Consider the following 9,301-nt stretch of genomic DNA (forward strand, 5'->3'; position numbering starts at 1 on the left):
CTGTGCATGCGTGATTTCGGCCGCGCACCACGCATGTGCGCATGTGTGGCCGGGCTGCGCATGCGCGCTGCGCGGGCGGGGCAGTTGCCCTGCCGGTCCCCAGCCGAAAAAAGGTTGGGGACCACTGATGTAAAGGATTTTCATATTTTTTCAACAGTGTGGGTAAACCCTTTATGAAGGACCATTGTAGACTTAATAGCCCTTGGTGTTGAATACTCTCCCCCTATACTTGCGCTGTTGCCTTCTTACATCTCTAGAAGGTCTGATTCAAAATAGGAATTGGTGTGGAGTTTTCTAAAATGCAGGAAAGGCTGCTTTTGGGCATCGTCTGCTTGGCACAGACTTGTCTGCTGTGCTGCATTAAATCTCACACAAACGGTCACATGACTAGTTTGCCAGCAGCGGATCAACAAAGCTCTGTTTACCTACAAACACATATGTTGCCCCGAGAAGTTTGAAAACCTGGAAGTTCCTGAAAGGAGCTGCATTAGAGAGGCGTCTGCATATTTCACTCCACTTTAAGAGACTGCACTGCCCTCAAAGAATGGCTGACTGATGTCTTCTCCACTTGAATTTCGTTACAGGCTCTGTAATTAGCAACTAATAGAATCCCTCCCTCCTCCCTGTAGGCCAGCAGCAGGTGCTCCTATTTTCAGATGTATATGAAATATCTGCCAAATCATTTGGCAGATTTCAGGAAGTAATGTGCCAAATTACCTGTCATCTCAAAACTGCCTTTTTAAAGGAAAGATAAATGTTCCTGGAGCTCTGTTTGAACTGAGCAACAGTGCCCCCAAGTGGCTACTTACACTGTGACCACTGCACATTGGAGGCTCTAGATTTCCTTTGGGATCCAGGTCATGCAAATTTTAATGTGTTACTATTTGGAAGCTGATTGTGCTATAGATAAATCAAGATTTGAAGCTAGAAAATGTTGATGGTTGGTCATGTTGAAGAAGGAGTTTGTTCGGTTCGGCATGTCCGTACAAGCTGTGCTAGGCTGCTGTCTTAGAAGAAATTGGGCTTTCTTCCCTGGGCGCTGCCAGCTTGCCTGTGAAAACCAGTTCCTGTTTTTAAGGTCTCAGCTGTTGATGAATTTAGTTACTTAAACATTTGTAGTTTGATGGCACCTTTCCCAATGATTTCAGTGGAGACAGCTTACAAAACAAACCAAACAAGCAACCCACACATTAAAGTCACAAAACAGTCAAATTATGCGTGGTGGAAACTGCTGTCAAGGCAGTTGACTTATGGTGATCCTGTAGGGTTTTCAGGGCAAGAGACATTCAGTGGTGGTTTGCCATTGCCTGCCTTTACATCAACCCTGGACTTCCTTGGAGGCCTCTAGAGTTGAAAGTCAGATCCAGGGTGAGGAACTCCTGGAAATTTGGAGGTGGCACCTGGGGAGGACAGGAACCTCAGCTGAGGTATCAAACCATAGATTCTACCCTCCACAGGGCATAATGCCAGAGAGTCCCCCTCCAAAGCATCCATTTTCTCCAAGGGAACTGATCTCCATAGTCTGGAGATTAGCTGCAATCTCAGGAGATCCCCAGATACCACCTCGAGTCTGGCTTCCCTAGAGGTCTTCAATCAACAGGAGCACACAAAGAAGATGACAGCAAAAAAAAAAAAAAAAAACACAGTTTGTGCATTCACAAATATACAACACCACAAAGTATAATCAAAAATCCCAAGTCCTGCTTATTGTCCAATCCTTGGAAGCCAAAGGAGAAATTCTCTATAATGCATGATGAACAGGAATCCAGTATAGCATCAATTTTCTCTAAGGGAACTGATCTCAACCATCTGGAGGTTAGTTGTGTTCTTAGGAGATCCCGAGGTCTCCCATCTAAATACTAGCGAGGACTAACCTTGCTTAGCTTCAAGATCTGATGAGGTCAATCTAGTCTGGGCTGTTCATGAAAGAGCAGTCAATTAATAAGAAATAGTAATAAAGCTTAAACCAACTGATCAAAGACAGTCCGCCATCTTGATCCCCAATTCCTCCTATGTGCCAGATTCATAATGTCACTAATGTGCAGTGGTTACACTGCAGAAAGTGCCTGGAAAGAAAGTGGCTATGAATTTGCCTGATTAATTGTGGGAAGTAACGGTAGAATCCATCCATCGTTGACCCGATGGATATACAAAGCTTTCTTCAGTGGGCAACATATTGACAAAGCGCTGTATTTGGTGCTGAGGAAAATGAGGTACATCTCCCAGTCAAGGGGTAGTCAACCTGTGGTCCTCCAGATGTCCATGGACTACAATTCCCATGAACCCCTGCCAGAAAACGCTGGCAGAGGCTCATGGGAATTGTAGTCCATGGACATCTGGAGGACCACAGGTTGATTATCCCTGCCCCAGTCAACTCATTCATGGCTATGAAACTTGTGAAACTGCCTTGTCATGAATCTTGGTCTAAGATCAGCATTGCCTACTCTGGCTAGCAGCAGTTCTTCTTTCACATCACTTCCTACTAGAACCCTTTTTAAACTGGAGATGCCAGTGATTGAACTTGGGACCTTCTGCATGCAAAGCAGGTGCACTACCACTGTGCCACAGACCCACCAATATGGTCAATGAGTTGTGGAGCATAATGATGAGATAAATATGGGGTCTTGCAAACATAGTATACCAGACAGTCCTATCCCTCTACTCAACCATGGTCTTGAATATTCTATCCCAAGCTGTGCACATGTGAACACGCCACCATCAAGGCACCGGCACATTTCTACATATAACAAACAAGCATTTTCAATGCATCCAACCCTAATTCTCTTCTAAGTCAAGGCTTAGCAAAAACCAGTTTAGTGTAGTGGTTAGGAGTGCAGACTTCTAATCTGGCATCCCAGGTTCGATTCTGCAGTCCCCCACATGCAGCCAGCTGGGTGACCTTGGGCTCGCCACGATGCTGATAAAATTGTTCTGACCAGGCAGTGATATCAGGGCTCTCTCAGCCTCACCCACCCCACAGGGTGTCTGTTGTGGGGAGAGGAATGGGAAGGCGACTGTAAGCCGCTTTGAGCCTCCTTCGGGTAGGGAAAAGCAGCATATAAGAACCAACTCTTCTTCTTCTTCTTATGCTCTTGAGCACTTGGGAGACAGAGTGGTGGCAGAATTAGGATCCGCCACCATGCAAAGGAATGACTTCTGTTGCACTTACACTTTTATGTCTTTGCTAAGCAGCAGTGATGCTCAGTGCTTTAAAAATGGCTGATAGGGTGCTAGGTTATGGCAGGTATATGCAAATTTAGACCTTGAGGCAGGTCTCCCAGGGTAAGGGTCATCCATTGCACTTTGGGTGTGCCGACCTCTACAATTTCCCCCAATATAGGAAACTCAACTGCATTATTTTTGGCCGCTGATTTTGCCAGCCAAAGGCTGCAAACAGATCCCCTTATTTCCTTCTGCTTCAGAGGAAAGCTCTAAGCACCATAAGCTTATCCAGTCCCAGACAGCTCACTTGACTAAGTTCCCACCATCCCTCAGCCTGGATAGGAATCCTATTCTAGTGAAGGAAGAATGTTCTTTGCCTTAACAGGATCCTGGATCAGGCTTTATGTACGTATAATTCAAGAGGAAAGCTAATAATTGAAGAGAAAACCCCGGATATATTTCAAAGGAATCCCAGTCTCAGCAAAATTTCATTTCAGAGTGAAATTAACTTTTTGTGTGTGTGCAAGAAAGGGGGGGGGTTGGGAGGGACAGGATGTTATTAATATGGTTTGATAGTGACAGATGAAATTCTTTTTCATCCGCAGCTTGAGATGTCGTTCTTGGATTTTCCCTGGTTGAATTTCCCTTTTATCACAACCTCACATTCTTTTTCCCTCTCTTTGGAGAGTTTTAATTAACTTGCAAAGTGTTCTTTCTGTATGAATAAATGATTATGTTATTTATAGCTGCTGTTTTTGCACAAAAAAATCTAGTTGGAATCTTGTTAATTTCTAAAATGTTAATGATCTGGTTCCCTGTTACTGTAAGAAACACTTGACTTGACATACTTGCACTGTTTCCTTCTCTCCTGAAATCCTTCTTAGAAGACAGGGCCCAAAACGAATGCAGAAGGGCCCTCTTCCTTCTAGTATTAGTATAAGGTAGAAAATCAGTGTCACAGACAAATATATGTATACCAGGGGCAAAGCCTGTTGCGCCCAGCCATACAATGGGTGATAGCACATACACCTGCACTGTCACCTCCCAGGTTCTGGCCTTCTTCCCGGCTTGAGATCCAGTGTGGTGAAGTGGTTAAAAAGTAGTAGACTCTAATCTCAAGAGCTGGTTTTTGATTCCTAACAGCCAAGCTGGGTTGCCAAATTCCATGTGGGGCCTGAAAACCTTCAGGAAGATGAAAGAGAAAGACAGGATGAAAGAGAGAGAACAAGATAGAGAAAGAGCGGGAAGGAAGACATAAGTTCTCTTGAGGCACTGCCCCTCCTACCCCTACTCCCACACAACAGAAGAAGAAGAAGACACCCTGTGGTGTGGGTGAGGCTGAGAGAGCCCTGATATCACTGCCTGGTCAGAACAGTTTTATCAGTGCTGTGGCAAGCCCAAGGTCACCCAGCTGGCTGCACGTGGGGGAGCGCAGAATCGAACCTGGCATGCCAGATTAGAAGTCCGCATTCCTAACCACTACACCAAACTGGCTATATAGACAGTGTCTATATAGGTCACCACTGTCCCCACCTTCCCATCCAACCCCACATCTTCCAAAGGCTGGGCCAGAAAGGCTTTGCGGGGGAGGGGCTTCTGCCTTCCACACCCCCCCCCTATTTCCCAAAGGCTGGGCCAGCCAGGGAAGGCTGCACGGGTGCTGCCTCCTTTCTGCCCTTTCCTCCACATCTCCCAAAGGCCGGGATAGGTGAGCAAGACCATGGGGCACTGCCTCTTTCCCTCCCACCCCTACTTCTCCCAAATGTCAGGCTGCCCTGGGAAGACCATAGGGGATGGGCTGCCTTTTCCCCATCCATCTCCATCTCCCAAAGGGCAGGCCAGGCTGTATGTGTGGGGGTGTCTGTCTCCTTCCCACCCAGTCCACATCTCCAAAAGTCTGGGCCAGGCTGTGTAGGGAAGGTTTTGGGGGGTGGGCTGCATCCTTTTTGCCCCCCACATCTCCTTGCAATTCAGTCCATGATCTTCATGGTCGGGGAGCAGACACATTTTTCCTTAGTTGTGTTGGCAACATTGCAGCTCCCAATTGGCCCCTCCGAGTTTTTATCATGGACTTGCCCCACCCTTTCTCCACCCACAATGCCCTTACTGTTTTATTTTTTCCGCTCCACAGGAGCGGTTTACAGATTACAGATTACATGGGAGGAAAGAAGAAAGATCGTTCTTTCTTGAGGGAGAAGGATCTGCTTTGATAATATAACTGGAATATATGAAATGCTTCAGAAAATGAACAAGCTTTATCTGTCATCCTTGGACTTTCATTGTTTCAATCTAACAAATTGTCTTCTTCATTTAAATCTCTGCCTGTTCTGGAAGCATAAATGTACAGCAGTGGGTGGGGAAAAAAACAAACAATTTATATGCAATCATGAACAATGGATCTTCACACCATTGGTCAGTTTTAGTTTAATTGGGGTGAGAGAACACTTGCATCATTTTATGCTTGGGGGTCACCACAACATTAAAGGGTTGCAGCATAAGGAAGGTTGAGAACCACTGCTTTAGATGATTTCTGGCTGATTTGTCTATTTAAACTGCCTGCCGAGTGGAGCATTGGTACAGCACAATCTGACTGAGCTGAACAGTCCTGTTAGGAAAGAGTACGGCAATGCAACATGCTGAAAGGCCATCAGCATAAACAAACGGAACAGTCCATTAAAAAATTGGCTTCCAGTTCCCGGCTCATTAACAGGACATGACTTGAACTAGCAGTTGTTCAAGCATTTGTTCAAGAGTTTAAGGGAAAGTGTTAGATAACCCTCTCCCCTCCCCCCCCCACCAGTGAGTACTAAGAAGTTCAGAAAGCAAAAAAAAATTCAGGACAAAGTAGAGGTACATTAGGAACAAACAGACGTTACAGTGGAATTACAGCCTTGCCTTCTACTCAGTTTATGGCCAGAGACTTTAAAGTCTGCATGGTTCCCATTTATCTTCCCAAAGCCAGCATCCCAATCATCTCCACTTCCTTTCAGTGTCTTTGCTGCTGCTACTCTTTATTACACATGACATCTATCAGTGCGACTTGCTTTCTGTCAGTAAACATATCCTTGACTTCGCTTTGTGAACAGTTTTCTCCCCTCGGCGTGTGGCTGGTGCTCCCATAGGAATGAAGCTTCTGTTCTGACAGCTGCTCATCCTGTATACATGGAGAACAAAATTAGAGGAAACAATGAGTTTGATCCATGTGCTCAGAGGAAAGTGAACAATGGAAGGTATGTCAGCAGAATCACAGCTAAGGGAATACTGCAGCCATTTAGGTGGTGTGGAGAGGAAGGGCTGACCTGGATAGCCTAGGCTAGCCCAATCTCATCATTTCCCAGAAATGGGTTGGTTCTAGCTAGTATTTGGATGGGAGCCCGGGTCATGACATGGAAGCAGGCAATGGCAAACCACCTTCAAATGTCTCTTGTCTTGCAAGCCCTAAAGGGTCACCATAAATCAGCTGTGACATGGCACTTTCCACCACCAAAGAGAAGATGAGATGGTCAGAAAAGTGGAAAAGATGTTTGGGAGAAAGAGTCACTAAAGGATGGAGGTCTACAGCAAAGCTTAACCCATTGCTGCATAACATTTTCTCTCTACATATATACTAGGAATAAAGCCCATTGTGTACTGTAATAAAACAGGCACTAACTCATTGTTTGGTGTGGGTTTTGTGCCTCACTTGGAAACTGGCAACCCTAAGAGGAGGCCTATCTGTGCACAACAGTCCTGATCCAATTCAAGCACACCTAGGAAGTGTAGAATTCCAGAACATTGAACCTACATCTATCTGGAAACCTTACCTCCTCTCTGCAATGTTTTCTTGACCTGAAATAGGCCAAGGCTTGCTGGCTGGTTGTGGCTGGCTGGGTGGTTGTGAAGGCATTATACCTTTCTGAGGCCCCACATGGCTTGTCTGTATCTTCCCTCCAGCAGCGAGGCTGGCCACAGCAGTATTTTAAGTGAGAAAGGCTTTTCTGTGGCCTCCCTGTCAGCCAACTGTTAGGCAGAAGGAGAAAGCTTTCCCCTCTCAAAAGGAAAGCATGCCCATGCCCATGCCCACAGACTCCCCTGCATTGCTTTCAGAAACACATCCCTCCCTCACTCAGGGCTGGTCTAGGGGCTGAGATGAGATGGGAAGTGCTGCTGGAGGAGAAGTAGCCATCCCAGCCAGATGTGGTGGCAAATAAGATGACATGCTGAAGTGGAGTCACTATGCTTCATAATGGCTTGCTGCCCATAGAGTTCTAGGAGCTAAGACCACTGACAGAGATGTCATAATAGGATCATGTGGAGTTTGGGTAGCTACTTTGGCCAGGTAATATCAGCAGAAGATGTGATGGCCATTGGCTTACAAGTTTTCAAAAGGGGAGACATTCATTGCGGAGGCTACCATCTAACACTAAGGCTACAGGACATAGAAATGGTATCCATATCAGGGGGTGGTGAACTGGAGACCAGCTCTGGTAAACTGTGGAGGAAACAGCAGTCTAGCTATGATGGTGTATTGTCATGTCTCCTAGCAAGTCATCTAGCTTTAGAGAATAATGTGTCTGCAGGCCCCAGGCCCCAAAGCACTCCTTCATCAGGAACCTTCAACATTTAAGACCAGAGGTCTGCTTACACAGGCAGGAAGGTGGCGAGTGGATAGGAAATAAATATGAACTGGAAAGCTGTTTATAAGAGGTGGAAGAGCCTGATGGACTTCTTTTTGCTCCTGTTAGAGTAAGAGGTATTTCGCATGGAGCCAAATAAAACAGTTTAGAACACTTTATTATACTACAGTTGTTGTTCTGCATTGAATATAGTCTGTTGAAAAACTACGTTGCAATGCTCTCTGCATGGAACAATTCATAGCCCTGCTCCCTGTAGTTTTGCCAACTCTGCTTTGTTCTCTAATGCAGTCACTAATCTGCATAACTAAGGAGCTTCTCTGCATGACAAATAGGGCACCTGAGAGAAATGAATCGGTGAAAAGCCTCTTTCAGAAACAACGCTTAATAGACACTTAAAGAACCGAAGAGGCAGTTCACCATGCAGAGCAAAATCAGTTTTGCGGAGTAAATTCACTCTCTTGTGCAGAGATCAGAAAAACAGCGATGTATTTAGTGAGTTTTCATCAGCTTTTCCATCATGCAGAAGAGGCCTAAGTTTGAAGAAGGCGTAGATTGTCAACCCTTTTTTCCTTCTTTGGAGGCTCTTGTTTTAGAATCAGCAAGAAGAATATCACATCAGGTTGTGTGTCGAGGCAATTTCAGGGAGGATAGTTCTGCCAGCAGCTCTTAGTCAAAATATCTGAATGCCATCTTTAGATTCACAATTAAAGTTGCAGAGGGTCTAACAGCCTGTCTCCTTGTGGGCTGCCTGAAAACGTTGGGCTGCCCACTCCTAGAAACAGGATGTTGGTTGAAATGGCTCCCAGTCGGATCCAGCAGGGCTCTTCTTATGTCTTCAAGTTTCGACGAACAAACAAGCTTTGAAGCCTTTCCGGTTTTTGCATTACTGTATTTTATAGCCTGCTGCATTCCTTTGTAATTGGGATTTTCTTCTCATTAAATATAGAATAAGACATAGTCTCCTATTGAACCCGAGGATGCGTTTCAAGCAGATAGTTTTAGTAATGCTATAACCTCAAAAAACACATAGTGTGAGAAGTTTATGAACAGCAGCAGATAGCAGAGGTAAAACTACTGCCTTGGGATTTCATAAGACTGTGTAATGTTATTGGGACAATTGTGCACAGGAATAATTGTTTCAATCATATTCAACATGCGCAAGGCTTTTGAAATTAAATAATTTATAATGTATATTAAGTTAAATAATCTAGACGGTCAACCCAATGCATTCCAATTGGAGGAATGCATATATTAACCTCCAGGGAACAACTGCTTTTTCTACTTAACTGTCCAGGGTTGCTAGGAATGCACTTAATGTGTATTATTGCTGCCGTAAATTGAAAAACAAGATGAGATTACTACATTACTGCTGACCATGATGGACTTGGATTCGGAACTCTGTGAAACAGTATAGAGTAGACAGTGCTTAATTTCTTCCAAAGAGAGGTCAAAGCTCCACATTAGCTCCCCATAGCCCCTGGGCGAGAAAACTTTTCCTATAATTCCTGGTATGCAGAGTGGAT

At 45.0% G+C, this 9,301-nt stretch overlaps 1 long non-coding RNA gene across 1 annotated transcript; it reads right to left on the reverse strand.

Annotated features, from left to right (window-relative positions):
* Positions 1-6,146: 6,146 nt before the first annotated feature.
* Positions 6,147-7,353, reverse strand: LOC143841751 (uncharacterized). The gene is made up of 2 exons (XR_013232783.1): positions 6,966-7,353; positions 6,147-6,316 (listed from the first exon to the last, which is right to left on the reverse strand). It is a non-coding gene; the product is annotated as an uncharacterized LOC143841751 (long non-coding RNA).
* Between the last annotated feature and the right edge of the window lie 1,948 nt (positions 7,354-9,301).

Source organism: Paroedura picta, chromosome 7 (genome assembly GCF_049243985.1).
Source record: "Paroedura picta isolate Pp20150507F chromosome 7, Ppicta_v3.0, whole genome shotgun sequence".
NCBI classification, from domain to species: Eukaryota; Metazoa; Chordata; class Lepidosauria; order Squamata; family Gekkonidae; genus Paroedura; species Paroedura picta.